The sequence below is a fragment of the Malaya genurostris genome, chromosome 2 (assembly GCF_030247185.1).
Source record: "Malaya genurostris strain Urasoe2022 chromosome 2, Malgen_1.1, whole genome shotgun sequence".
NCBI lineage: Eukaryota > Metazoa > Arthropoda > Insecta > Diptera > Culicidae > Malaya > Malaya genurostris.
Genome location: NC_080571.1, coordinates 351,670,611 through 351,695,788, shown reverse-complemented (window position 1 = coordinate 351,695,788; position 25,178 = coordinate 351,670,611). Strand labels below are relative to the sequence as shown.

At 36.9% G+C, this 25,178-nt stretch overlaps 1 long non-coding RNA gene across 2 annotated transcripts; it reads left to right on the top strand.

Annotated features, from left to right (window-relative positions):
* Positions 1 to 93: 93 nt before the first annotated feature.
* On the top strand, positions 94 to 23,950 carry LOC131432143 (uncharacterized). 2 transcript variants are annotated; one of them, XR_009229794.1, is made up of 5 exons: positions 94 to 318; positions 397 to 472; positions 9,944 to 10,388; positions 23,367 to 23,724; positions 23,787 to 23,950. It is a non-coding gene; the product is annotated as an uncharacterized LOC131432143 (long non-coding RNA). The 2 variants fall into 2 exon arrangements; XR_009229793.1 differs by lacking the exons at positions 94 to 318; positions 397 to 472 and adding an exon at positions 9,684 to 9,805.
* Positions 23,951 to 25,178: the final 1,228 nt, after the last annotated feature.

The following is a 25,178-nucleotide window of genomic DNA, read 5'->3' as shown; positions in this document are numbered from 1 at the left end:
AGTGTGCCAATTCGACAGTTTATGGCCACTCGGTTGGTTCGGAACGGTGTCTTGTTCCAAAGCGTCATTGGGTCGAGATTCGATCTTCGTGTAATCGTTTGGTTTGAAGGAAGGGCCGGCCTATCGGAGCACCGATCAGTATCCTTCACGCGAGTGTATTTTCATCTCTCTTTTGGTTTCTTCTTTTCCCAAAATGAATAAATGAGTTTACCCCCAGTGCATTTAATCTTGTCTAAATATATCGAATGGTTTATAATTTCTTTGGGAAGATGCCGTCTCTCAGTGCTCGACTGGAATCGCCCGTGGAATCTTGTTCATGTAATAAAAATTGAATATTAAATGGAAGTTTGTTCCGGAACAGCATTTTTGTTAATTTTCGTTTTTTTTCTGTTCCAGTGAAGGTGTGTTTAGTTATTGTTAGTCTGCTGCCTTCCTGTTGAGGATCAAGTGCGGAAGTGGAAGACCGAAACCGGTTAGTATCGTGTTTGTAACATTCAACCATCTACGCTTATTCGGTCTTAGTAAAGTTACGAAGCATTTGTAATTAAGTACTGTTGTATGAAATCGCATGAGAACCGAAATTACAAGACTCACAAATCGACCGTGAAATAGAGAGATCAATCAAATGCTGTCTATACCGTCAGGGTGGTACAAATTTTGCACGGGATGCTGGCTGATCATGGTCACGGTAGATGCCGATGTCGAAGGAAGTTCGGTCGCCTGCCGCAATCAATTTTCTCTTTAGCTGGCAAGTGTTTCTGCATCTGTTTTTGATCATATTTCTGAGCGCGGATGACGCGCTTCCATGTTTTTTCAAATTGCTCCTAATCGTAACTGTCGTCATAAATTGGCATTCGAGACTGTGATGTTTTGAACGAAGCTTTACCTACAATTGTTTTATTTTTGTCTGTGCTAATTGAAAGTGAAATTCGGAAAGATTGAGAAACAGAACTTTTCGTTGGAACAGTCTGTTCTTGAAGTGTAACGCTTATAAACATATTTATATGATCGTCAAACAAACACGATGTCTGCACTGTATTTACATTGATGCTGTACCATTTTCTCACACCGAAAACATGTGTCTGTATTGTTTGCTGATAGCTGAGCCGATGAGTGATCTGTTCGAAGGTGGGGCACGCGTAGGTGGTGCATATTTTTGTCCTCGGTAATTTGTAGCTTCAAACAGTTTACATAAATTCGCTCATCGGGACTGCTTACTAGTTAAAAAATGTTCAATTTCGTGACAAAACGAATGTCTTCTGTGACAAGTTGGACTATTTTTAAGAACTTGTTGGGACCGTTTGATGAATTGAAGTTAGGAAATCGATTTTTCCTGTTCAATCTTTGCTTGTACAAACGTGCAGACTGTATGGATGATGAATCTGAACTAGTCTCAGTTCCAAAATCCATCAGTACCGACAAAGAAAGTAATAACAAAATGCTTCGATCCTTTGAAGAAACCACAACTCATTGTTATGTTTCAGAAAAGTGTTGATCAAATTCAGAGGTAACAGCTCGAATAAATATTCATTTAGTATAAAATCCCACGCCGTTTTAAAATTAAGACATCCTTCCTAAGCTACTTAATCCAGAATTTGGCGCTTGACGCCATTGTTGGTCAAATCCCAAATTTCATGACAATATTTTGGCACATTGCCGCGAAACTGAATTACCGGTAGCGACACCTGTCAATGAAGAGTGGAACCAAAAAAGGAGGGTTCTTTCGAAGATTTTCTTATCGGCCGTAGTGATGTGCAACGATTTTTTCGTTTATTCAATATTAAGAATAGATATCGGCAATAAAAGTTAACTCGGAGTTGAAGAAAATCGATTTCAAAGTGATTACTACTGCTTGTTCTTGTTTGAACGTTTAGTCAGGGAAAATCTTCAGAAATGTGTAAAATTGGGTAAGATTAGGTTTATTCGGACCAACACTTTTTTCAAACAGAAACCAGTGTAGTGTGGATTTCTCGAGTGTTTAGTGATCGAGTATCATTTATTTTGGATACTTTATTGGTTATTTCCGGGCATTTGAAAAATAGTATTGAACCAAGTACAATGGTTCACTCTAAGTAAACGTTAAATTAAGATCAACATTATCACCTCAGAGTACAAACTTTTTCTTCAATTTTTACTATGATTTATCAAATTAATTTGCCCGTTTTTATAAGAAATCGTTGAAAAGGTTGGGTAATTAAAAATTTTCCTGCCGATTTGACAGCTCTTGCTGACAGTATCATCTCTAAACAAGCAGCGCCTCTACATTTCATTTTAACGTCATTGTGCCAATCCACTAGTGTTTGGATAAAAGCTGATCGTGTCAGATGAGTTCTAGTTTTCATCGTTTGCATCGCATTCATGCACAAAAGCAACGGTGAAATTGTATGATTTGATCGGCTGCTCGACCATCCATTGAAGTTGTCCATCAATGTCAACTTCACTCTCTGAGCAGCCCAGATAGCCGTGTAGTGTCGGTAGCGGTTTCCCAACTGGCTAAGAATAACGCTACGGTCCACCTGTACCGGTGGTATAAGTCCACCAAACAGGTAAGCCGTATGGCATCCGGCGGAATTATTTTCTACCAAGAATTGATCCACTGATTTCCTGTTCCATGTTGTAAAAGGGTTGTCAGGTTGGATTATCTGTAAATCCGGGCAAAACATCAATGGTGCTTTTCACTCATCGTAGGATAATCACAGGAGCTCGTCCGTCACAGTTCTTCGGTTCAGAGGTCACTATGGTCGATCAAGTTAAATACGTCGGGGTTATTCTTGAGGAGGTTGTCTGGAATGGTTGTCTGGAACGACGACTTGATGAACACATAGTTTGTTATACGGACGGTTCTCCTTTGAATGGTCGTGCTGGTGCTGGTGTCTACTGTCGTGAAATGAGGCTAGTGCAGTCTCATTCACTTGGTAAATACTGTACTGTGTTTGAAGCAGAAATCTACGCAATTCTGTGTGGAATACAATCGGCAATGATGAGTTGGTTAGAGCTGGTGCAACGAATGATTTCGTTGGTCCGGAACCAGCTTTACCACTTTCAACTAGTTGGATAAAGCACAAGATTCGTTCTCGAGCTGCATCCAAACATGCCAGCAAAAGTAGATTCTCTCGATTCTCACCCAATGTGATAAGGAGCTATATTCAGAAGGGTTTATCGTTCTACCGAGGTGTCTTTTTCTCCGTATGATTTGGTGTGCTGATTGGCCCACCATCCCCCGTATTCTCCAGACCTGGCCCCAGTGGCTATTATCTAGTTCCAAATCTGAAAAGGTTTCGCCAGAGAAAGAAATTTTTTGTCGAATGCTGAGGTCATTGCAAGTTTTTGATCGTGAATATCTCTTGTTGTATCTAACGAATCAACATAATTTTTGCTACATGCCATCGGAAATATGATCAAAATTTTATGACAAAATTTTCAGTTTTGTGACATCTCAAATAATTCAAAATTAAACTTTTCTGAAATGTTTAGTATAAACGAGTATCAAAGAGGATAATTCATAATGCGCGTTTGCCTTTCTCGTATTTTTAAAGCTCATAGCTCAGTGAACTGTGGAAGGATTTATATAATCTAACTACCAATAGAATCGAAATTTTTCAATTTAAACATGTATAGCAACAGCATTGAAGTATTTCAATAGTACACTATTGAAAAGCCTGTCTCGTTTGACCCAGCCAATCAGAACGCGTTCTGAGGAAGAGAACAAAATATCTGCTGCTATACAACAAATCGTTCGAGAAAAATGTTCCGAACAGTGTTTAATATCGTAGTGAGTTCCACAATTTGGTCCTTCTGAAAGGCAGGAATGAATCCCGTACACCATCCTGATATTTTGTTTCAATGCAATGCAAATCCGAAATGAAATAATCGAAATTAAAATCCTATATGCTGCTATTTTTATAGCCGTTAGGACCGCCCATTAGTGAAAAAGCTGTAGACGAAATCACGTAAAAAGAAACCTCTTAACAAAAATTGGATCAGTTTGAATTCTATCGCCACTGCGAGCAGATGTATTGTGTGTCGTTTGCAAAGCTAGTTTCGCTTCCGACAAGAGCGATTACGTTACAGCTGCCAGTTGTTTGCATTGGTGAAAAAACAACGAAAAGAAGACAACGGTGGGGAGTATCACACAAAATCAGCCGTTCTAATGGCTCTAAAAGTTTTATAAAGAATTATTAGGACTTGTTGTTCGCAAATCGAAGGAAAATATCCTCAGTTTAGTGCAAATCTAGAACAATTTTAATCAGATTTGTGCACTTTTCGCTGTGTGAAATTCACAGTAATCGAGATCAAATGAAATCTTCTTTGTTTTTGAGAAAAATGTGAAAAAGGTAAATGCTTGCATAATTCATACAATTGATCAACTAATTGATATTCGGAAGTGATAAGGAACATGTCAGTTGTTTTCGTATTCACGACATCCAGTTATGTCTCTGACATTACCCACCCGCCTTTTTTTCAATGGGCATCAACATATTGGAGGACCGATGGGTCAAGTGTATTGCTCTAGAGATTATACTGACGAGTTTTCACGGTTAAAAATCAACTTTTTCTTTGTTAGGCCTGGGACTTCTCATTCCTGTGTCGTTGACTGAGCAGGAAGTTAAGCAAGTGCATCTTATGCACCTCATAGTGGTTCAGGCCCAGAGCTCAGTTTGAGAATCCTTTTTTAGTATCAACAATTCAGTTCCTCAATATAGTTACAGTTCTAAGTTAAGAATTCAGTTCCAGATACAAAATACAGAATCAGTTCCAAATTTGAGTCAAATGGAGGAGGAATATTCTGCGATGTTCATACGAAGAAAATGACATCAATATTGTGGTTCATCGAAATGTCTAAATTAATCGGATCTTTTAAGAACCTTTTTCCGGATTTAGTTCCTGAGTCTTAATTTTAACTTTTGAAACTGTATTCTTGAACATAAGGCCATGCGCACGGGTGGTTTTAGGAAAATTTCGATGGAAAAATTGAAAAATTTGCCGAAACCTAAAATACAGAAAAACTTTGAAAAACTTTTATCTATCTGCAGGATAAAGATGGCTAAAAAATTCGAAGAATTTTCCGAGTCTTATCAAAAATAGCTCAGAAAAGTGAGTGTTTGTGTGATCTTTCAAAATTATTACACACATTCAAACTGAAGCGGATTTTCTTCATTTCATTGAAAAATTGAACTTGTTGTTTAAACATTCCTTGATGTATATTTCGTTGTTCATTGAAGGGTTTCGAAATTTTACCGAAGCTACAAATTGCTTGTCAGACCATAGCTTTCTTACCAAATTTTTCAACTTCTATCGATGTCTCGGACTGGTTTAACACTTGTCTTTCTCGCACCGTATAATATTGTGGTCCCGGTAAGGATTTGTAATCGAGTTTCACGTAGGTTTCGTCGTCGTTGAATATGCAGTTCAAATTTACAGTAAAAATCGTATTGTACAGCTTTCGAACCCTCGGCCTGATCGATGCTTCTTGTTTCGGACTACGTTTTGGTTGTTTCTGCTTCTTATAGGTTCGAAAATTTAAACGTTCTTTTGCACGAAGAACATTTTATTTCGAAGTGCCCACTTTTTTGGCCACTTTTTTGGCCACAACTGAAAAAAACCTCCTTCTTTTGCTCGAACGCCTTCAGTATACGTTCATCCAACTGAAGGTTAGCAGGACCTTTTTTCGACCCGTTTTCGGTTTATCCTCAAAGGTATTATCCTCACCGAACTTCCTGATTGCATTTCGCACGACTTTTTCACTTACTTCTTCCATTTTTGATATCCTTCTCTGTGACAGTCCGCGTTCTGTGCACAATTTGTACACAATTTTTCGACGTTGTTCTGCTGAAAGTCCACGCATTTCGAAACAAGCTAATGAAAACGAATAAACAACTGCACAAGTGCTTGGAGAAGAGTGTAAACAACAGGACGCAGTCATAAAAATTGACAGATTCTGAACTTTTGCGAAATGGCAGCGGTTTTTGGTTGCGTCCATACTTTCTGGGACAGTCTTTACATAACACATTTTCTTTACAAAAAATATTTGATGCAGAATCGATTTCTTGGTTGATTAATGGAACACCGAATCATTGGATACTCTAAAAATACCAGGGCTTGATTGTGGTATGAGGGTTATTCGTTGGTCTAGCGATAAAAAGGTCAAATGTCTTACAAGTACCTAATATTAATCAAAAGTTTGGTTATCAAGAATTTTAAAACGAAAATAAATCGAAATAAAAGTGGTATCACATTGTTCCTTGAAAATTAATCTGTAAGAAATCATTTTATTCTTAAAAAGAGCAATTCCAGGAATGAGTAGACGAAAAAGTAACAAAATCAGAATCGACCTTCTCCGATTGGATGAAACTTTGCACATGGCTTCAGTATGGCAAACCATTGAACCGATTGAGAGGTCAATCCGACTCACGATTGATTTTTAAAAAGGGCGTATGTATTTTTGAATTTCACAAAAATTGCCTTTTTCAAATCGTTGTAGCCCGGAAACTGTTAATTGTACAAAAATGGCGTCAAGGAAGAAGTTGAAGGGAATCAATAGGGCACTCTAAAAAAAATATACACTGAAAAAAAAAAATTGATTTTTTTTCTCAATAATTTCAAAATAAACCAAAAAAATTAAATTACAAAAAAATCAGGGTTTCGATTTTTTGTTGATAATTTTTATTTTAAAGCTCTTATTAAAACCTACAGATTGATGGCTATCCCATCCGTGCCCTTTTGAAAAATGAAGAAGTTACAGCTAAAATAATTTACAGATATATTTGAAATTTTAAGCTCTCGTTAAAAGAGAATCATTTAAACAGTAGAATATTATTCTACAGGTTAAAGGCAATAAATTTGTTCATGATATCCTTTCTTCTAAAAGTAGCTGATCTGGAGATACTTGGATATTTAAATACAACACCATTTTTTATATTTCCATGAATTGTTTATTTGCTTACTATACCTACAATTATTACATGAATAATTCTTCCTGGACGCCATTTTGTACGATGAACGGATTCCGAGTTACAACGATTTGAAAAAGGCAATTTTTGTGAAATACAAAAATATATACGGTAATGTTGCAAATTACCGAGGTATAACTTCTCTCTGTGCTGGATCAAAGCTGTTGAAGATTTTCGTGGGGAACGTTTTATTTCGTGAAACAAATACATACATCTCTAACGATCAGCATGGTTTTTATCCAGGCAGATCTACAATCACTAACTTGACACAATTTTGTTCCCTTTGCATTATGAACATTGAAACTGGATCACAGATAGATACAATATATACCGACCTGAAAGCAGCGTTTGAACGTGTAGATCATACGCTCTAGATTGCGAAACTGGAGCGTCTAGGTGCATTGTCTAGTTTCTCTCAGTGGCTTAAATCATATCTCGTAGGCCGAGTTTTATCAGTGAAGCTAGGAAATGTCGAGTCACAAAACTTCATTAACGAATCAGGTGTTCCTCAAGGAAGCAATCTCGGACCATTGTTGTTTTCATTATTTTTAATGACATTTCTTTTGTCATTCCACCAGGATGCAGACTTATGTATGCGGACGATTTGAAACTGTTTCTTGTTGTACAATCGACAGCTGATTGCATGGAACTTCAGCAGCACCTAAACAATTTTTGTGAATGGTGCAATCTCAACCTCTCAACTATAAGTGTGTCCAAATGCTCTGTGATTTCTTTCACACGCAAGAAAAGCCCGATAGTCTGGAACTACACTATTTCTGGGGAAACACTTGAAAGAGTAACTGTTTTCAAAGATTTGGGTGTGCTTCTTGATTCTCAGGTCTCCTTCAGACATCACTACTCGCATATAATTGCTCAGGCAAATAGAAACTAGTACGGTCTACCCTTGAAGCCGCAGTGCATGTTTGGTGTCCGTCAGAGCTTCCACCATACATTGAGCGCTGTCGTTTGCTCGACATGGACACACTAGATAAACGACGAAATATACTCAGAGCAGTATTTATAGCGAAATTGCTGAATGGACAAATTGATGCTCCTGAGATTCTCTCGCAAATATGTAACATATTAATGTCCCTCCAAGAACGCTAAGAGCGCGGAATTTCTTGCGACTCGACTTACGGAATATGGTCAGAACGAACCGATTAGGGCAATGTGCAATGTTTTCAATAGTGTGTACGGCCTTTATGACTTTTGTGTATCTAGTGTTGTTTTCAAGAATAGGCTCAAGATACTCAGATAGATTATAAGTAGAACTTAATTATTTTTTTAGCAATGGATAATGTTTGTACCTTTATTCGTTAGGCTAATGTTTTTTGATTGTAATTATGTGAACAAATTTGTAAAATGTTAAAAAGATAATGGGTTTTTACGCGCATTTGATGAATTTCTAATGGGCTTTTCCCACTACACCAAAAACTCCATTGAGATCAATCCAGGTCAGATGGAAAGAAATAGATAAATAAATAAATAAATAAATAAAAAAACTCGAAATATTTACGATTAAGTTCTATACACTGGAAGCACTGGACGAATTTTGAAAAGTCGTGCAGTGACAAGAAATGCCCAGTGCGTCAATTAAGTTTTGAAATTGATTCCATAAATTCAAATTGAGTTTTTCAAATTTATTATTCGAAGTATTTCTTTGGTGTAATACGTTTCGTACAGCAAGGTAGTGATTCAAATTCGTGCTTTAGCTCATTTTATGGAATAGCCTCCAATGCTCGTGTTGAAGCCGTTTTGATGGTCTCATCATCTTGCGGAAAGCATTCTTTCAACTTCAAATTTGGAAACAAAAAGAAGTCACACGGCGCCAAATCAGGCGATTACGGTGGGTGGTCCAACATATAGATTTGATTTCGGGCCAAAAATTGACGAATAATGATTGATTTGTGTCTCGGCGCATGTGTCGTTCTCTGAATCGGAATATTTGGGTCGAGTACGACGGATTCTAACCTTTGCTATCGAGAAAATTGATACGCGTAATTTTGATTCCTAAAAGAGATTTTCGCGTTTTACTTCCATTCCGAACTTTTGCGCTTAGTTTCTGGATCGTACTTCAAGCTCAAAACTATATTGTACTCGTTGGACTCAGTCCACTCCAGAAGAAAGACTCTAATAATTAACATAATAACGCTAATCTAATAAAGATAGATATAAATTTCTTTTAAAATTCCTATCGTTATGCAGATGTTCGACTCATAAAAAAATTACAAAATCGGTGTCATAACCCAGGTTAAAAACGGTGTGACGCCTCCCGACACATTTAGCATGGCCAGAAAATCCTTCAACCGTCATGTTATGTACCGAATCGGCAGCCGCAGCAACAACAGCAGTACGATTTCAAGTGCTGAAACATCGTGTCTGTCACATTAGTGTTGAAAAGTTTGGGACTCCAAACTCAACAACAACAGCGTGGCAAACGTGTGAATATGAAAACACATTACGGACTCATCAGTGCCAAAATGAAAAACGAAAAACAAAAAAAAAAGAATCGGAGAAAATCTTGTTTTCAATGGGAATGACTTAAAAATCGATGTTATTTGTTTATTTTCAATCGGAACCAGGCGGTATTTTTAACCCAACAAGTAACACACGAAACTCCGGTCAGTTCATAAGGGAAAGCGGATGGCGGGGGGGTGCAGAAAAAAAAGATCTTTGGTTGAACACATATTTTTTGCTATATACTATGGGCATATAACTTCTTCTGGTACGTGCATTATATAGCGAAAAAATGACGGTATTTTTAGAAGAAATTATCTTTTTCCATCCGACTGTCAGTATCGATCGTACTCTCCGCTGGAAAACATCTTGCGACCCTCCGGGAAATAATATCGAATGTGAGCTTTACAATTTACCTACGATCGGTGTGCTTGGCTAGCGACTACCAGTTTATCCGACACTGCTTAGCGTTTCGGTTGATTAACGTAAAGTGCATCTCGGTGAAATTAATTTCTTTGATTTCCGATTTATTTTAGTGTTATAACTTTGCACACACACAACGCATCGCACTCGAATCACAAAGCACCAAATCAGTTCAGGATGAGTGAAACTAGGAATCTCGCAACGACATTCTTGATCCTGATGGGTCTACTGTTCCTGCTCTGGCTCGTGTACCGAGGATTTTCCTAAGCTCCTCCGAAGGATCAACAAAAAGCGTGTGTGAGCGAGTGATAGAGTTACGTTAGCAAGCGCGAGGATGATGCGAGCGAGTGAGCGAAGGATGAAGCAGAATGCACCAGCTGATGCACCATACGGATAAGAGCAATGCACAATCTTCACCTAACCAAATTTCTTAAGATGCACGTAGATACTAGGATTCCAGCTTGATTTTCGTTTCTCATACAGTTACTACCCAACTATTGCACGCGTTTGTGCACTTGGCACCGCCGAACGTCAATACCGTCAGCATCATCATCATGAGTAAGTATTGTATCTAATTTGTCTATTCCATTGACTAACCTTGTTAAGCAACAATATTCGAAGATGCCATTTTTCTTGACCAGTCCCGATCAGCCTCATTTTGCTTTTGGAAAGTGCCAGATGTTCCTCGCCGCCACAAGTCTTAAATTTAGAATCGACTTCGGACGGCCTGCTCCTATAAAAGTCGTTAAAGTGCTCGTTGAATATTTCTCTTATAATTGCCAACGGTCAGTCAGGGCCGAGAAGCTGGGCAGCATTTTCAGTCATAATTTTATGGGCGGACACCCTGCTGCCGCCATGCGCCAAACGCTGACGCCGGATAACGAGACGATGGAGACGCACGGTGCGGTTGCGTGACCAAACCTCCGGCTCCGGATCACACGCGGTTGAGGGACGGCACACATTTTGTACGACGCTAGAAAAAAAGAAAACATATGCGTCACTGTTAGTATAGAAGAAAGGCTGATTGAAGTATTGGGGGCAGAAAATTGTCCAATTGACAAACGACATTATCGCAAACGGTGCTCGTTTTCGAAGCGTCACGAACCCGTCCCAAAAAATCAGAAATCATATTTCTTATGACGAAGAATTTGAACGTAAACATTTTCCTACCACGCAGATTAAAATAACTTGTGTCAAACGATTCGTAGGTGATTTTTACAAACAAACAGCAACAAGCCTTTCAAGCAGCCTACTTGGGTTGGCCCACATAATAAGTTCGGAATGAATTCCGAATCAAATCCGAGTGGGCGAAAAATTTCATTCAGAATTCCATTTGGAATTCAGGGTGAGAGCCGAATGAATTGCATCTACAACCGATAGTCAATTAGTATTCTTCCTCTTCTTCTTCGATTTTGCACGTTTTTGTGCTGATTTTTAGTTGAATTCAAAATAAAAATTTCGGATAACTGAACACGCATTTGATTCAAGAACGACAAAATAGAATAAACATCCATGAATTTAAAGCTTGAATCTATACTACCAATTTTTATCTGAATCTATACTACGACATATTTGATTCAAACAGTCACGTACCCAGAGGAGGGATCCGAGAGGCCCGGGCCCCTCCCGCAACCAAAAACAGATATATAATTATTTAGAAGGTCTAAGACATGTGTTGTTGAAAGTAAACGTAAAGAAATGTAACACAATAACAGTTCCAGTGGAAAAGTTTAAGAAGGTCTAAGACATGTGTTGTTGAAAGTAAACGTAAAGAAATGTAACACAATAACAGTTCCAGTGGAAAAGTTTAAAGTGTCTGTTAAAAACACCCCGTAAGTCGCTGGACTTTTACTCTAACACATTCATAAAGTGAGCGAAAATTCAATGACAATTATAATGTCACTGTTAATCAACTTGATCGAGGACTCAGAAACGAGCAGTCGAGAAAGAATTCATTATTCAGTCTGCATTTGAGACAATGTGGGGAAATATGCACTGTAAGTCAGAAAGTTTTAATAGCCCTCGATGGTTACATCCTCTACTTCACACACATCAGAGAAATCCCAAATCTTAAGAGCTCTTCACCCAAAAGTTTTTACATGGTCTTACATAAACAGTTACTCGATAGTAAGTTATATTTCTCTAGTGTACTTCTCATTTTCACTAGTGTACTGTACAGAAACTAGAGATGGTCGGGTTTCTGGTATTTGTATCGGAAACTCGACACGAACCCGAACCGGTATTTATATATTTATTTATTTTTTTATTTGGTAGCAAGGAAAAGCCCGGTGGATATGAAATTAGGCAATCTCTCTCTCCAGCAGGCATAAAACCTCCTCATTATTTGTATCAACAAATTACACATTACAGATACATTTAGGCTACACACTAGAATTAAAACTAACAGTGAAAATGAAATTTATAATACTATAACTAGTTGAAGGCACCAAGCATAACAGATTAGTAATAGTGCTATTGCTAAAAAGGTGTGAGAGAAGAGAAAAGTGAATAGATAAATGGTATACAAGGGTTGGCAGAGGGGGTGCTAAACGAGTACAAACGAACGGGGTTAGAATCTGCAGGTAGATCTAATTAGTTATCAAAAAGATGTTGGAAGACAGAAAAAACGACGGGGTTAGATTCGGCATGTAGATCTAATTAATGATAAAACAAAATGGATGAAGGACAGAAAAAAGAGGAAAGAACGACCGAGTTAATTTAGGCGAGCGAATTAGTTAGTTTACAAATGGTACAATATACGACTTCGACTAAACTGAATTACATTACAAATAGCTGTATAGTATTTGCTTGTAAAATTGCCCTATCTCTAAAACTGGATAGATAAGGAATCACGGAACAATCGCTTTATTGCATTTCGGGATAGATGAAAATCAAAACCATCGGAGCAACTATTAAATAAACGACAAATACTAGAAAAAGACTCATTATACCCGTAATTGGTTCTAGCAGCGGGAATTCTAAGAAACGGATGTGAACGAAGATTGAGAAGATGAATGTCGAAATTGACCAACCTTAAGAGATCAGCACAATCGATACGCGATTGTGTTAAGTCCGCTATGAAAACGGCCTTGTGAACATTCCTTCGAACAGATAGCATTTCCAAGTCGATAAGTCGGCAGCGATCCACGTAGCTTGGAAGGTTAAATGGATCACTCCATGGTAGATTGCGAAGAGCTAATCTAATGAATTTACATTGAATAACTTCGACACGATCGATGTCCAAAAAATAGCTGCATATTCGAGAATTGACCGGACCAGTGCACAGTAAAGGGCTTTTAAGCAGTGTATATTATGAAAACTTTTAGCAATTCAAAACATAATACCTAAGAGTTCGGAAGCCTTTGAAATTACGAAATCGACGTGATTCTTGAAATCAAGTTTGCTGTCTAAGATTACTCCTAAGTCTTTCACAAACGATTCACGTTTGAGAACGCTTTGCGAGAGGTTGTAGACATTTGGAGGCATTCAGTACCATCCTGTTGACATGACACCATTTTGCAAAAGCATCAAGTTGAGCTTGTAGAAAGCATTCGTCATCCTGACCATTTATCAGATGATATAGTTTGAAATCATCAGCGAATGATAGCTTGAAACATTTTACAGTGAAGTTGAGATTGTTGAGATAGAGTGACAATATGAACGGTCCTAAATGACTTCCTTGAGGAACTCCAGAATTAACAGCAAATGGTGTTGTTATCCTGTTTCCTATTTATACAGACATCTCACGAGCAGTTAGATATGACTGCATCCATTCCAGTAGAGCACCATTAAAGCCAAGTCTGTCAAGTTTGGCTATTGCTATTTAATGGTGTATTTCATCAAACGCTGCCGTGAAATCAGTGTAAATTGCGTCGAACTTTTTGAACGTGATTGTAGGGATCGGATGATAAATGAAGTGAAGGATACTAAATTTGTAAATGTTGATCGTTTAGGCATAAATTCGTGTTGCGTTTCAGATATGTAGTCGTTGCAATTGTGGGTTAAAAAGTCAAGAATATTTTTTTCAAATAACTTTGAGGCAGTGCAAAGTGAAGCAATTCCGCGATAGTTAACTATGTCGGATTTGTTGCCTTTTTTAAACACTAGGAAGATCTATTACTTCTTCCAGGAATCGGGGAATACTCCCGACTCGAGAGATGTGTTGAAAAGTATTGTCAGTCGCTGTTAGGAGACTGTTCAGGCATCTTTTCAATACTATTGAAGGAACATCATCTGGTCCAGCGATAGTAGAACATTTCAACCTGGAACAAGCCGTATTAATCATGGTCGTTGTGATACGAGGGTGAGGTCCAATAGGAGGGGAACGACGAGGAACGTTAATGACTGCTTCCGATACCTGATCGCTGTTGAGGACTTCTCTAGAGAAAACGCGACTGAAGTGCCTTCGAAATAGATTACAGCTATCGACTAGGGTTGATGACTGAAGTTCACCGAGTGCCATATGAGTTGGTAATCCAATTTCCTTACGCTGTTCGTTAACGGGATTCCAAAAGCTTTTAGGGTTATTTTTTAAATTTCGTTGCACACGAAGTAAATAAGCGTGATGCAAAATTTTGTTTAGTCGTTTATAGCGACTATTAAGATATATATAATCAGATCTCAGCTGAAGCGATGGCCGTTTAGAGAGTTTTTTCAAAGCAGATCTCTTAATGCACTTATATTGCTTCAAAGTACGATTAGACCAAGGGGGAACGAACTGATCAATGGAATATAAAACTACATTCGGCCATAATGTGTCCGCTAAGTTGCCATCGCAAGTTAACAGTAACGACCTCCAGTTAAACGAAAGCAGGAAATGATTCATAGCATTGAAGTTACCATTCTTGAAATCCTAATAGTTAGTCTCAGCAATGTTTTCATAAAAGACTGGTTTGTAGTCCTCAGGTATTGGTCGGACTGAGTCGGATTTTTTCATTTTTAACTGGTACGGGTCGGGTTCGGTTTCGAAAATTTGGTCCGGTTTCGGGCATTGGAACCTGAATAATCGATTTTTTTGGGTTCGATTTTTATTTTTATCTGGTTTGAGAAAATTCAAAATAGTGAACATATCGAGCATTTCCCGAGACTGGTTTTAAAAACCCGTTTTAATCCACCTAGAGGTGTAATTATGCCTTTCTCATATTACTCATACCAACATAAATATTACTGCTAAGTTCTAAATACAAATTTTCATAGAATAGAAATATGAAAATTTGTTAGAACGTAATTTAGCAAAGTCTACGAATCCAAACCCCGTATACGAGCTCGGGAATTCTATATAAAACCGTAAGACTTTTCCTTTGAATATATTAGTTCGTGAAAACCGATTTGACCATCTTGAAGAAAAATAAAGTTATTTCCAATACTTCCGAAACCCGATTTCGAGGACCGAAATAGCCGAAGTTGGTTCGTATGACCAGGAACAAACGTGATCCACAAATTGGACCTGTTTTGAACGTTGTTAAACAGTTTTCCCTCCTTCACTTCGTGGCTTTAGGTGACGCTATACAATTTTTCCGTATTTTCGGACCCAGATGAAATCCAGAAATATTTGTTGGGATTATAAGACCTTCTACTTAAACCTAAGTTCATGAAAATCGGCCAAAACATCTCTAAGAAAATAATCTGAGTTTCATTTTGGAGAATTCAGACACTATTTTCGATGCCTCCGGAACCGGAAATCAGAAACCAGAATAGCCGGAATTAGTCTACTAACAATGACTAACGGTTGGAACGGTTGCTTAGAATTTTTTCACGTTTTTGGTGTCGCCGCTTAAAGTGACGCTATACATTTTTAAACACTCTTCACCCTGTAATTTCGGAACCGGAAGTTGTATTTGCATGAAATTTGAACGCTTTGTATGGGATCATAAGACCATTAATTTGAACCTAAGTTTGTGAAAATCTGAGGAAAGTTTGTAGGTAATCAGCTTAGGTGTTGTTTTTTTGTTTTCTTTATAGCGGGTACCAAATTGAACAAAGCCCGCTGTGTGCATTGTTTTTAAAGGCGAGTTGTGTTTTCTTCTTCCATGCTCATACCGGTGCGTGTTGGTTTTGTATCGTCATTTTATATGCCGGTTTGAAAGCTTATCGCCCTGTAATTGCGGAACCGGAAGTCAGGTCCGGATGAAATTTCACATTAGTTTTTGAGACAATATGAGCTTCAATTTGGATCAAGATTTGTAGAAATCGGTTCAAACATCGCTGAGAAATCGAAGTACGTTCTACTTTTGAAGTTTTTCTTCACTACCTTCGGTGCTTCCGGACTAGGAAATGTGGAACTATTAGTACCGAATCAAGTGTATATGCCCACAAACTAATAAGCTCTGCAAACTTGAATTATTTATAAATCAGTTTTATGGGATTTGTACTTGTTTTTACCATCGTTTGTGAAGAAACTTATGAAATTGAAAGTATTCCACTTATTGCACCATAGTCCAGTTCAGCCAAATCGGGATAAAATGTTCTAGAAAATTTTGAATAATTTGAAGACTTTTCGTTTGAATCTCAGTTTGTGAACATCGGTTAAGCCAATTTAAAAAAAAAAAATGAGTGCATTTTTTATACTTAAATTTTACATATTACCCTATAACTACGGAGCCGAAAGTCGGATCCAAATGAAATTGTATAGCTGGCTATGAGACCATAAGACCTTTCATTTGAATCTAAGCTCGTGAAAATCGGTTTAGCCATCTCCGAGAACAATGAGTGCATATTTTTGTTACATCCACAGTTCGTCGAGCTGAATCGAATAGTATATGACATTCGGCTCTCTGAGTCTCGGTTGAAAATTCGGTTTTCACAGTAATTCCATAGCCTTTCTAAATGAGGAAAGCAAAAAGTTGACTTTCCTTCCACACGATATCTTCCGAAGCTGAACTCGGATACACCCAAATAATGTATCAAGTTGATTAGGAGACTGGTTTGAAGTGCTTGAATCTCAGATACTATGAGAATGTTTAATACTTAGCTACATATAAACATACAAACATATGTGCAAGAAAAACAAGGTGTTTTGTTGTCGGTTCCGAGAAAACGCATTTCAAAGCTTATGTCCTTCAAAGCGATGTCATGGAGCTAGTAATTTCAAAGAACAGTATCCCCGAAAATATTCAAAATGCAACTTTGAAACTTATGTTTTAAGGCAACATATCAATCGATTGGAACAATAAATGAAAAATAAATGTTTCATAGAGTGTCCCCCTTAAGGTAGAATATTATTTACCTTACAGTGCTTACACTCTTAGAAAAAATGAAGCTTACATTCGACGTAAATTCAAAAATGCCGTAATTTCTTGAGTGATGACAGAGTATTACATCTTTTATCATGTTAAAATAAACATTGTGCTTGTCTCGATGTCAACATCCGCTAAACTAGCTGTGAAGGTAAAAATATGGTAAATTACTTGCTTTGAGATGTAAATTTAAGTGATTTGCGACGCCTCTTTGGTGTGCATCTATAGAGGCGTAAATTCACACGATTTTTTTTCTAAGTATGTACACAGCAGAGAATAATGAAATTTACAGGTAACGTTAATTCACGTATGAACAATTCATAACAACGTAATTTGTCAAATGTTCGAATGTTACATCAAGTATGATTTAAATATGAGTCAAACATACCCCGCCTTTCAAGCAGACGAGTAAACTTACATGACTCAGCACTTCAAAATTTGTCATAATTCATTCATTACATACGTGTTAGATGTACTGCATAAATGAATTGTAAATTCAAATGAATTACGACGCTCCTTTTATGAGCATCTATAAAGACGTAAATTTACACGGTTGTTTCTTGGTTTGTACCAGCTAAACGTGTTCTGATTCAAGAGCAGTATCAAAGCAAAAATTATCAATGGAACGAATGATTGTAGGAGTTGAGTTGAAAATAGGTACGATCTCCCTCCGTGCTAAAGAAACGTTGAACACTAAACGCAAAAGCGAAAGTGGAAAGTGAAAGACACGGTTGGATTTCAGAAGTTTGTAAAAATACAACCAATGTCTATTGTCTAACAAAAAAAAACCACCGACAGTTCGAAAAAAATAAACTGTGAATGAAACCTGTCAAAACTGTCCAAACTGTTTTTGGCACGGGCACGCATTACTGCGCCTTTTGGACAAGTGCTCATAACATTTTGACCTTGCTGCATTTTTTTTCGCATCAGAGACACAAAAAAAAACAAATGAAACCATGCAAATGTTCACTTGCGTGTTATAAATGAACAAATGGAGATTGAGAATTAACGTGCATTTCAAACGAAAACTCCAATTCTTCTTGTATTATAGACATTTTTATTCAGGCCTATTTGCGTATAAGCTTTACGTGGCCGATTGAGCCGACTTTTTAATCAATATCTTAATATCTTTTATATTGGATCTCTTTGTCACCCTTTTTTTTTATTAATGTTTAATTTTTATTTCGGCTCATATGTGCTTAAGCTTAACGTGGGCGTTTAACGATTAAAAATCATTTTTCTTATGGCTGGATCGAATTGTCATTTTCTTCCTTGGAGGAGAGGCGTTTTCATAGCTATTCAGTGTACCTTATTCGACATGGGTTGCGTTGAAGAGAATGTTTTAATGTCATTGATGGCTGTCACACACAGAAAAAAATAATGAAAATTACGCGACATATAATTCAATGGTACTTTGAAATAGACATCAATTGAATCAAAAATTTGACTGAAAATCATCATCGATGTAAAAGTAAATTAGAATGCCTTGATTTAGTGTATTTGAGGTATATTGAAAAGTAACGATCTGAGGAGTAACTTTGTATTCAATTTCCTGCTCCAAATTGGCGCATGAAAATAGATGTAAATATTTTTATCTGTGCAGATGTGCTGGGATTGTTTTAAGTTGGTGTGGAGAAAGTGCCATTGTAGTTTTGTGTAGATGTCTTCTTGTCCAGTTTTTCACATGGTTTACCATAGTGAACAACTTTTTGACAATATTAACACGTGGCCATATGATTGTCATGCGTAACAAACGTTTGCTATGTAGAATACCAGGGAAAAAGTTCTTCCACACTTTTTTTTCGATGGAAAGAATCTCCACGTATTGGGGCATGGTTCTACGAATATAATGATCGTCAATCGATCCGGTTAGATCCTAAGACAAGACCTGACATCTGGGGGGGCTGCTTTTGTTCCAAAATGGACCAGTTTCTGATTGGCTGATTTTGATGTTGCTACCTGCACATTGAGAAAAGAAAAAACTTTTGCAGGGTACGCGAGCAATGATACCAAGTATAAAGAAAATCAGAAAACAAGTTTATTAAAATGTATAATTTTAGCTCACCAATGAAAATGAAAATTTTCGGAGAATGTTTCACTTTTTTCAATCTCATTGGTAATAAATGTTTATAGTGGCAGCCCAGTGTAATTAAAATAGACATCAAGCCGTTTTTCTTTTTAGCGAAATAAAGTGTAATCAAAAAAGATTTGTTAAATTAGTGTAAACTCGAAAGTGTGTTCAGTTTTAGGAGAAGAATGACCTGTTGTGTTCCACACTGTGGTCGCACTAAGCATTTCTATCCAAACCTGACTTTTTCCGGTTTCCAAAAGTTCCGGTAATACGCCAACAATGGATTCGATTTTGCGTTCAACATGAGATATTTCGTCATCGAAACTAAATTAATTGTTTTTAAGCATTAATATATAATAAAGAAATGCATTCACCAACACATTTTTCATGTTCATTTCAAATCAAAAACCTAAAGTCTGAAAATTTAAATGTAATATTTTTCCTATCATAGTTAATAAAAAATCTGTAAATATGGCTACACTGTAGCCAATACGTTGATATTTATTCCACAGGGCGAAAATGACGAGAAGGATGATTCGGAAGGAAGAATAAGAAGCCAGTTGTCAGGTCTTGTCTTAGGTTAGATCAAGTACATGCACTTCTATAGCACTATCTTCCATATACACTGGAATGCTGTTCTTCAACACATTGTTATTGTCTTTAGCGAATTGAATTGCATCTAACTCTCTATAAAACTGGATGTAAACAACATTATTTGTCTTGTTGCATTGAAGTAAATCCACACGTTTAATATCAAGAAGCATTCGCTCCTTCAGCAAATCTTCAAGTTCTCGTATCAAAGGTTCAATTTTATACTGCCTGAAGTCAACAACAATTGTATTTCTTCGTAGTGGCGACGGTAGGTTTTGTTCGTTTGGTTCACTCATTTCGAAATCGTTCTACTGATTGGCATAATGTCGCAAAACTGAAATGTAGAGGCGCTGCTTGTTTAGAGATGATACTTTCAGCAAGAGCTGTCAAATCGGCAGGAAAATTTCTAATTACTCCACCTTTTCAACGATTTCTTTTGAAAACGGGCAAATTCGTTTGAAAAATCATAGTAAGAGTTGAAGAAAAAGTTTTTACTCTGAGGTGGTAATGTTGATCTTAGTTCATTGTGCGAAATCTACCGTTTATTCAGAATAGAGCATTAAACTTGGTTTGATACCATTTTTCAAATGCCTGGAAATAACAAATAAAGTATCCAAAATAAAAAGTACTCGATCGCTATACATTCTAGTACTCGAGAAATCAACATTACACTGGTTTCTGTTTAAAAAAATGTTGATCCGAAAAAACCCAACCTCACCCAATTTCACACATTTCTGAAGATTTTCCATGTTTAATCGTAGTTTATATTAAAAAAAAGTAGTAGTAATCACTTTGAAATCGATTTTTTTCTACTCCGAGTGTACTTTTATTGCTAATATCTATTTGTACTAATGAATAAACGATAAAATTGTTGCAAATCACTACTGCCGATAGAAAATTTCCGAAAGAATCCTCCTTTTCTTGGTTCCATTTTTCATTGGCAGGTGTCGCTACCGGTAAAATCAGCTTTGCGACAATATGCCAATCACTTCACAATACTGTACTTAGTTTCTGCCACTTCGAACGGTTTTGTTTTGTTTTATCGTTACGTTTTTTGAGATGTTTCCATTTCCATCCAGCGAGGACTGAGGGGCACTTTCACCAACTTTGCTTAGATTCTAAAGCGCAATCTTCATATTTAGAATGGAACGATCGAAAGTGCATAAAATTGCGTTTAGTCTCTCAAAAAATAGTTTCCGCTAACTTTCGTGTTAATTCAGAGGAACCCATTTTCCAGACCGATTGTATCTTGAAAACGATGCCTATCAAATTGCCGTTATACATATCGTGATTTTCCATTTCTATAACCTGTGAACATTCCCGCACGCTGGTGTACGAATACGAGTTTGAGTCACTGTATAGCAACAATGCAACAAGCCTACTGTGATAGAACGAGGTGCGTATCTTTGGCCTGTACGCCAATGAAACCCAACCGGTGAAATGAGTGGGAACGAATGGAATGCGAAACAAAATTTCGATCGCGATTCCGAAATATCACCTAGTTGACAAATTTATTCTCTTTCCGGCAGAGGCGAGGAATTTCCATTTTCCAGAAGATTAATTTAATCAATCCATCATTTCGAATGCGAGAGCGATTTTTTTCGCTATGATTTATAATTACCGGATCTGTTATGCTAAGTTTGCTGCTCGAAAAACGAAAACTATTAATAGGGTTCTAACGATAGTTCAAAATTGAAACCGAAATACCGATTTCTGATTGTAAGAAAGTTAGTCAGCTCAAGGAGACTGGAACGAGTTCATTTTCAAATTAATTTCCTTCGTATGCTAAATCGACCATTTAGAATGGAAAAACTTGATTAACTTGAGGTGATATGTTGAAACTTTACTTCTTGGGCTTGAGAAAAGAATTAGTTTGGAAGATATGAATTGTGGGCGACACGTTCTTAATGCTTCTTGAACACTTCCGAATACAGATAATAAAAAAAAAATTAAATTCAATTAAATTTATTCAATGTTCATTATCATTAAATGTTTGAACTCTGCAATTTTATTCAAGAGCTAAATTCGAAATCTGGAACAAGTTCAGATTTTCTTTTTTGCAAAATTCAGGATCGGAATCCAGATCAAGTAATTAGGTCATGCAATAAGTTCTACATTTATGAAATTGAACTCATTTTCTGAGTTCAGTTTCCGAATTCGGTTCTCGAGCTAAATTCAGCTCCAATATCTAGCTCCAGAATCTATGTTCCGAATTTACTTCTAGCATGTAGGTTCTGAGATCTGAAAATAAATTCGGAATCTGAATTCAGCGATTAATTTCTGGTTAAGAAGACATTTCAAAATATTAAGATATCGATGCTCAGATCTAACATTTAGTTCCAGACTCCAGATCGAAAATTCTATCCTGAATTGTGTTAATAAATTCTGAGGTTAGAATCCTAAACCAGAATTCTGGGTTCGAATCCCGAACATAAATTAAGGAACTAGAATCAGTTCCAAAACCAAGTCAAGAAACTAGTTCCTGAATTAGGAATTAAAATTTAGTTCCAGAGTCATAGTTTTCAGTTCTGAACCTGGTAATCTGGAACGAAACGAACGGAACGAAAGTTCCCAAAGTTCCTCATTGTTTCTCAAAGCTTGAAAAAGCTTAGTTTTTGAGTTGAATGTTGTTACATTTAGTATAACTCGAGATGTTCACCATTATGTTCTACCCATTTTCCCACTAGGGTGAATTTTGAAAAGGCGACCCATAGTAAAGTTAGAGCGTATTCACAATAAGGATATGACCAAAATTTTGCTAATTTGTTAGTTCGTGCAAATGATTTTATAAAAGATCTACAAACAATTTAAAGTCTTTGATATTACACGTCAAATGAGATATTGATTATAGCTGTCATAAAAAAAGTATTCATTTCTGAAACAATTACAAAATTCTTAGAAATTATAATTAAAACCTGAAGGGATTTGCATTGTAACTTGCGGCCTCAAAAATATTATAAAGGGATTCTAAACAAAAAAACTTTTCATTAAATCTTAAATAGAAACAAGAAAGTTTATTTGGGTATCAACTAGCATAACTTTTTCAATTCGTAAAACAGTTTTGAGTATTTTTTAATACATTTCCTCCTGTAGTTCAGGAATCGGAAATCGGATTATCCGCTTTAGGCAAAGCAGCGATCCACTTCCTGTGGAATTCTCAACGAGTGGGCATGGTGTGTCGTATTAGTGCAGTGAAAAATCGAGTATTTGGAAAGAAATAAGTGTTTTGGATACTTTGGCGACTCGAGGATTTCGCTAGTAGTCTAATGAAAAGAAAGTCCCCTGTACTATAAACAAAAATTAACTGTCACTATAGCCTATATCAATCGACGTCGATCAAAGAGAATCGATCATGATTCTCTTTGATCTAACCAAATAGCTATTATTATTTAAAAATCTATTTATCTGCATTTCGATTTAGTAATTATTCAAATGTAAATGATGTATTGATTGTTCGGCGTTTGAGGTTGACAATATTTCATATATTTTTCACTAACTTCAACAATATTTTGAAGCGCCACATTTTTTCACTAATCAGTTAAGTTCGTCCACATCAAATTATCTTTAATGACTTATGATCGATTGAAATATGATTTGGTAAGATCGTAATAATTCACCATCTTTTTGTTTATCCTGCAGGATCACCAGGCCCACTACAGTCGCGATGCTGCTGTTGGTTTTTGTGCAGGACCCATTCGATCCACTCTGGTAAGCCACCCGTTGAAGACATTTTGGTATTAAGAGCAACGCACGTACGCCAAAGTTTGTGTGAGCTGTTTTACCTAACGTTTACTACGGAAAGGGTTCCAACAATTGTCCTTCTCGACGCGATCGTGCCCCCCAAGAAACAGTAGCAGTATGAAAAAAGATGATAAACATGTCAAAGACAGGGGTGATCGTAAGTCAATACGCCACTCGTCGGGACCCGTTTCAACCAAATCGATCATCATGAACTTGATCGTTGCCTTCTTCCTGTACCTGCTGCGACGCGTAATAGGTCTGTGTGGTTGAACAGCAGTTTACCTGCGAATCGGATCCTAACGAAATTTCCATTTTTAGAAGCTGGTGGGAAAAGTGCGATCACCAAGTACAGTCGTTTCATCAAGTGAACAGTTTTTCGCTAGCAAATGTTGGGTCTCTTCATTCTTCATCTATTGCGTACTTTAATTGTTTCGTATGTTTAACCATCAAATAAAAATATAACGTTATAATGTTCAGATAAACGAATTTGTTTTATTTGTTTGATTTCCATATCCGTACAATGCTTACTATTCAATTATTGTTAAACGATCACTTTTGAAATTTTAAAGCGCGCTGTGTTCACATTTCGAATAAAATTAAGGAATAGTTCTGTTTTAGTTAAGTTTTTTATGTGTTGCGGGCAGTTTTTGACAGAAGCTGCTCGATATTTTTCTATATTGTATACAACATTTTCAATTCGGTAGAAGATGCTACAAGAACTCGAGTCTCTCAATTTGAAGAGAATTTTGCTACATTTCTTCGCTCCACTTCATACTCTGAGTAACGTGCTAACCCGTGATGCTCAGACATGTCATCAAGAGTAATTCGCTCTCGCACTGGTGTCTATTCTATGTTAAATGAATCATGTCGGTTTTTTGTTGCTGCGATGATATCCGTCTCTTTTTAATGGTACTGATTGAGTCGTGTGAAAAGTTGCTAGACAGCATTCTTTGATACGATAAAACAATCATTCTTGGTTGCGGGCGCCATAGCCGGCCAAAGAACAAAATCAAAATCTCAAATCAGTGTTTGACGGCAAAGCAGAGTAAAGATAGACTTGCGATGCGACGTGTATGTGTTTTCTGTCGGATGGGTTTCCATAGATATAGGGCTATATTTGAATGCTGTTGCGCCCGAGGAATGCGAAGCATGTTTGATTCTTCTAATCAATAAGGCTGTCTATTCATGTGTTTCCACATGCAGGGTAGTAAAATTGGCAAAAGAATTTCCCAGGATAGGAGACAACTACGCGTTTGAATCCCGTCTCTGCGGAAACATTTTCGCAGTTTTCATTACATATTACGCATTCGCTGATCTCGGGATAATTGTTAATCACTAATGAGTACAGTAAAAGAATTTTTCCAAATCTGAATAAAAAGATGACTTTACCGAAAAATCCGTAAATCTACTAAGCAAATCTCGGAAAACATAATATTGATTATTTAGTAATAAGCAAAATTGCGATCTGTTTCGTCGTTTGCGCTAACTCGAACAAATGTTGGCAGCACCCTTTCAGAATTTATTGAAACTTGCTGTTCATGAAGACTTTGTCACAAAAAAACCAATTTGCATATTTTTTTTTATTCAATAATGTAATATAAGCTTCGCATACTTATGCCGTCTTTCATTGAAAAACACTGGTGGCGTGGATTGCTCTGGTTTTGCACTTTCGAGCAGAAATAGCAATGAAACACCGTCAGAATGTTGCAT